A 5,919-nucleotide genomic window follows, 5' to 3' on the forward strand; every position below is an offset into this window, starting at 1 on the left:
AATGCAGGGACAAAGAGTGGAGCAGAGACTGAAGGAAAGGCCATCCAGAGACTGCCCCACCTAGGGACCCATCCCATCTGTAAACACTAAACCCAGACACTATTGCTGATGCCAAGAATGCTTGCTGACAGGAGCCTGGGATAGCTGTCTCCTGAGAAGCTCTGCCAGAGCCTGACCAATACAGATTCCATGCACACAGCCAAACATCAGACTGAGCACAGGAACACCGATGGAGAAGTCAGGGCATGGACTGAAGGAGCTGAAGGCGTTTGCAACCCCAGAGGAAGAACAACAATATCAACCAACCAGACCCCCCTCAGAGCTCCCAGGGACTAAACCACCAACCAAAGAGTACACATTGGAGAGGGGGGTGCATGGCTCCAACTGGATATGTAGAAGAGGATAACTTATATAACTGGGAGGGGAGCCCCTTGGTCCTGTGGAGGCTTGATGACCCAGGATAGGGGAATGATAGGACACTGAGGTGGGAGCTGGTGGGCAGGTGGGGAGTACCCTCATAGAGAGAGGCAGAGGAAGGGGAAACCAGGAAGGGAGTAACATCTGAAATGTAAATAAATAAAATAACCAATTTTAAAAAATTCTAAGGAAAGGCAACTAAGGAATGGATACTGGAAAGCACGATAAAGCACAATACTAAATCCATTCCCCTTTGCAACCTTTCTCTGGAATATGTTAACCAGTACAATTATCAGTATGCCAAATACGTATCCTAATATCCACAAGTAAGCTCGGCTCTCACCCTTCATCAGAGAATCCCTGTTCTTGAAGCTAATGGAGACCATTATAGAAATATACAAATGGTCAAAATGCAGAGGCAAACTGACTTTCAGATGCCTATTCCCAGTTAATGCTTTTTATAATACATTCTCTACACTTAAGTCCCAGGCATCACTACAGAAGGGGAGAGGGGCCGTAAGAGCCAGAGGACCAGGATAACGGATGAAAGACCATCTTTATTTTAAAGGATACAAAGTAGGGACATAGGAAAGGGAGAGTGGATCTTGAATGAATTGGGTAGGAGCTGAGTGAGTGTAACCAAGATGTATTGGATACCTTCTAGTTCCATCCATTTGCTTGCAAAGCTCAGGATGACCTCATTCTTAATAGCCAAGTAGTATTCCATTGTGCAAATGAATCACACCTTCTGTATCCATTCTTCTGTTGTGGGACATCTAGGTTGTTTCCAGCTTCTGGCTATCACAAATAAGGCCGCTATGAACATAGTGGAACATGAGCCCCTGTGGCATGGTGGGGCATCTTTTGGGTATAGCTGGGTCTTCAGGTATATCTATTTCCAATTTTCTGAGAAGCCTCTGGATTGATTTCCAGAGTGGTTGTACCAGTTTGCAATCCCACCAGCAATGCAGGAGTGTTCCTCTTTCTCCACATCCTCACCAACATGTGTTGTCCCCTGAGGTTTTGATCTTAGCCATTCTGATTGGTGTAAGATGGAATCTCAGGGTCATTTTGATTTGCATGTCTCTGATCACTAAAGACTTGGAACATTTCTTTAGGTGCTTCTCAACCATTCGAGATTCCTCAGTTGTGAATTTTCAGTTTAGTTCTATACCCCATTTTTTGATTGGGTTGTTTGGCTTTTTGGTGATTAACTTCATGTGTTTTTATATATTTTGAATATTAGCCCTCTAACAGATGTGGGGTTAGTGAAGATTTTTATTCCCAATCTGTAGACTGCCAATTTGTCTTATCGACTATGTCCTTTGCTTTACAGAAGCTTTCCAGTTTCATGAGGTCCCATTTATCAATTGTTGATCTTAGAGCATGAGCCATTGATGGTGTTCTATTCAGGAAATTTCCCCCTGTGCCAATGAGTTCAAGGCTCTTTCCCACTTTCTCTTCTATTAGATTCAGTGTATCTGGTTTTATATTGAAGTCCTTGATCTACTTGGACTTGTGCTTTGTACAAAGTGACAAATATGGGTCTATTTTTATTCTTCTACATATAGACAGCCAGTTAGACCAGCACCATTTATTGAAGATACTTTCGTTTTTCCATATCATCCTGAGTGCGGTAACTCAGACCCAAAAGGACATGCATGATATGTACTCACTAATAAGTGGATATTAGCCAAAAAGAAAGAAAGAAAGAAAGAAAGAAAGAAAGAAAGAAAGAAAGAAAGAAAGAAAGAAAGAAAGAAAGAAAGAACAGAATACCCAAGATACGGTCCACAGAACTCAAAGGGTCAACAAGCTGAAGTGCCCAACTGGGGATGCCTTAGTCCCACTTGGGAGAGAGAAGAAAGCAATCACAGGAGGGGAGGGATGGGGGAAGTGGGAGGGGAGTAGAGGGGAACATGATCTGGTATTGGGAGAGGGAAAAGGACTGAAGCCCTGAGGGCCAGCAGAAAGAATGGAAACAGGCAACCTCAGGAAATAGGAGATTGTGGGAACCCTCCAGAATGCTCCAGAGACCTGGGAGGTAAGAGACTTTCAGGAATCAAAGGAAGGGACCTTAGATGAAATGCTCGAAAGTAGGGAGAGGGAACGTATTGAGCCCACCTCCAGCAGGAAGACAGGGCGTCAAGTGAGAGATGGGGTTGTCATCCCACAGTCACATCTCTGACCCATAATTGTTCCTGTCTGAAAGAAGTACAGGGACTGAAATGGAGATGAGCCTGAGGAAAAGAAGGTCCGGCAATAGGCCCAAAGAGGGATCCCGCTCAAGGGGAGGTCCCAAGGTCTGACACTATTATTGAAGCTACAGAGAGCTCACCAAAAGGGACCTAGCACCACCCAACAAGCAGCTGAAAGAGTCAGATGCAGATATTTACACCCAACCAATGGATAGAAGCAGCTGACCATTGTTGTTGAATTAGGGAAGGCTGAAAGAAGCTGAGAAGGGCGATCCTGTAGGAGGACCAGCAGTCTCAGTTAATCTGGACCCCCGAGATCTCTCAAACACTGAACCACCAAACAGACAAGCAGCATACACCAGCTGATATGAGGCCCCCCAACACACATACAGTAGAGGACTGCTGGGTCTGTGTTCATTCAGAGATGATGCACCTAACCCTCAAGAGACTGGAGGCCCCAGGGAGTTGAGAGGTCAAGTAGGGAGGGGATGGCGATATCCACATGGAGACGGGTGTGGGGAGGAGGTGTGGGATATGGAACAGTCAGAGAGTGGACTGGGGGTGGGGAATAAAATATGGAGTGTAAAAAAATGTATAAAGGTTTCTAAGGATCCATTAAAATGTATTATTAACTAGATATTAAATAAACTCAGTGATTTATTGAGTTTGTGCAGGGGTTCACATACTGAATTTGTCTTTGAGAGGGCAGGGGAAACAAAGATTGGAAATATTCAGGTCATGCATTTCTTCTTCTTGAGGATTCTTAAAAAGTTATAACTTAAAGTATTTGAAAAGGTTTCCGAGAAGATCCGGGTGTTCTTGTCCTTGGGGATATTGTGTGGATTTGTGCTTGATTCTTGGCCAGGGTTCTCTGACAAATGAGACCAAAACCAAAATTATATAAATCTTGCGAAACAAATAGAGGAAAGCTATTCTAAGGCCACAAACAAGCAAACGAACAAACAAATATTCTTGGTGGAGCTACTCGTCGATAAGGGAGTGCATGAAGTTTCTGAGGGAAGTCATACTGGCGAGAAGACTTCCTAGTGCTGAAGGGTACTGGCCATCTTAAATGGCTCCTGGAGGCCTGTGGCACGGAGGTTGCTACCCTGGCTGGCGTGCTGGCCCTGTTGTCCTGACAGCAGAGTGTAAAATGGCAGGAGCACTCAGGTGGTTGTTTAGACTGAGACCGCCAGGGGCAAAAAGGAGGAAATGAGAGAGTGGAGAAGAGGAAAAGCATATATACGCCTTCTTATCATAAATGCGGATCTGATCTGCCAGAGTCTCTCAGAAGTAAACGAGTTACCTCACAAAATCCATCCCCACCTCTTCAAAAGACACAAATCTGAGACTTTTCTGATAGGACCTCCCTCGTTAAGTCTTAGCCCCCGGTTCAGAGATCACGCCCACATCTAGTTGGCACTTAGCTAAGGCAGTTCCCGGGGAAACAGGAGACCATCAGCAAAATGTCAGTCTGCTATCTCAGGGAAAAATGATGGCTGACATTCGAGGAAGGCAGAGAGGAAGCGAGTAGGGAGCCAAGGTCACGGGCACAGCCTGATGTCTAAGTCAGCACTTATCTAATGTTCTGTTCATTGCTCACAAACATGGTAGTGCTGTTCCGAGAGGAGGCTCCAGTCTTCCTGGTCCTCAGAAGCCCGGCTCCTCCCTCTTCATTTTGCCTTCCCTAAGTCAACCCTTAGCAAATCGAGTGGTTCAAAGGTGAATAGTGTCTCTTACTGCCCTTAAAAGGTATGCATAAGCAGGCATGTAAGAGAGAACGTTTTCCACCATTTTATTTTTGTTGTATGTATTTGCTTCAAATCAGTGAATTTCTAAGCCAGGTTCAGGTAACTGAAGGGCCTTCACGAAGAGTTTATATTGTCTAGACCCAAGGTATGCTGCAAACGTGGTCTGAAGTAAAGTAGGAAATAACATTTTTCTAAAGACAGGCTTGGAAACTACAGTAACTGAAGATTTTCTCATCTGTGGTAGAGGGCTTGACCCATACTTGGCAGCCAGGCCCCCATTCAGGGGTATAGCCAAAAGATAGGGTACAGATCACCCACAACAAAGCCAACTAGTACACCCTGTGTGGTGGTACAGGTTTCACAGTTCAAATCACCTGTACTCCAAAGGTAAAGATACAAAGCTATTATAGGACAGATTCGCTGTCAAAAACAGGATCATGGCCATTGGTAAGCTAGAAGCTACCCAAGCTTGTGTCAAGATGTGCCGAAATAGACTGTTTGCTATTAGCCGTCCTCCCCCCATATCAGCATTAAATCCAATATATGCTGATCCATGTTCAAGCAGGTCACTTTCTGGTTTTGGAAGTTGTTTAATTTTTCTGGATATAATATTAAATACAAAATCTTCTTTGCTAGCACTGGTTTATGACTTTCCATCTTGGACCACTCTATAGAATGACGGCAGCTGATGGCTGCCTTTCCAGCCTCTGGTGGGTGCTTTGCCCAGGTCCTCCCGTGCCTGAGTCTACTACAACCTTCACTCCGGTCACCCGGGCTCCATCTTTGGCTCAAGAGAATTTTTTTTAATTTTATTTATTTATTATATGTAAGTACACTGTAGCTGACTTCAGACATCCCAGAAGAGGGCATCAGATCTCATTACGGATGATTGAGTCACCATGTGGTTGCTGGGATTTGAACTCAGGACCTCTGAAAGAGCAGTCAGTGCTCTTAACTGCTGAGCCATCTCTCCAGCCCCTAGAGAGAATTTTTAACATAATATTTTATTGATTCTCTGAAAATTTCCACCTTACCCACTTCCCAGTCCTTCCATTTTCTGCTCCCGACCCCGTGACCTACACACACACACACACACACACACACACAAATTTAAAATAAAAGTGAGAATAATAAAAATAAGTCCAACTTGTGTTATGTATATACTCACTGGAGCACATCCAAACTCTCTCCATGGCCTGTCCCTTAACTAGAGCTGAATCCCTCCCCTCCCACATCCCGTCAAAGGCCACCAACTGTGGAGAGCCACACTTCAGCATCCCCATAACACTTCTTAAGAATTCTCTCTAGAATCTTCCTGTCTAGGCTGTGACAGTCTTGATGGGGGTCAGGGAAGGGGTGTGTGTGTGTCACAGAAGCCTTCCATGTTCCTTTCTCTCAACCGCGCATCCACAATCACAGATACCACAGCAAGAGGAGCCTCCTAGCTCTTCACTGTCATTGGGAGCATGGATCACAGGCCCCGAGATGGTTCCTTGGGACAGTTCAGACTGCAAACACCGCTCCTGGCTGCAATGTGACCACGCAACCAGACA

The 5,919-nt window shown here is 45.0% G+C and overlaps 1 pseudogene; it reads right to left on the reverse strand.

Annotated features, from left to right (window-relative positions):
• Positions 1-4,439: 4,439 nt before the first annotated feature.
• On the reverse strand, positions 4,440-5,023 carry LOC110329309 (annotated as a pseudogene).
• Between the last annotated feature and the right edge of the window lie 896 nt (positions 5,024-5,919).

This window comes from Mus pahari, chromosome 12, assembly GCF_900095145.1.
Source record: "Mus pahari chromosome 12, PAHARI_EIJ_v1.1, whole genome shotgun sequence".
Classification (NCBI taxonomy): domain Eukaryota; kingdom Metazoa; phylum Chordata; class Mammalia; order Rodentia; family Muridae; genus Mus; species Mus pahari.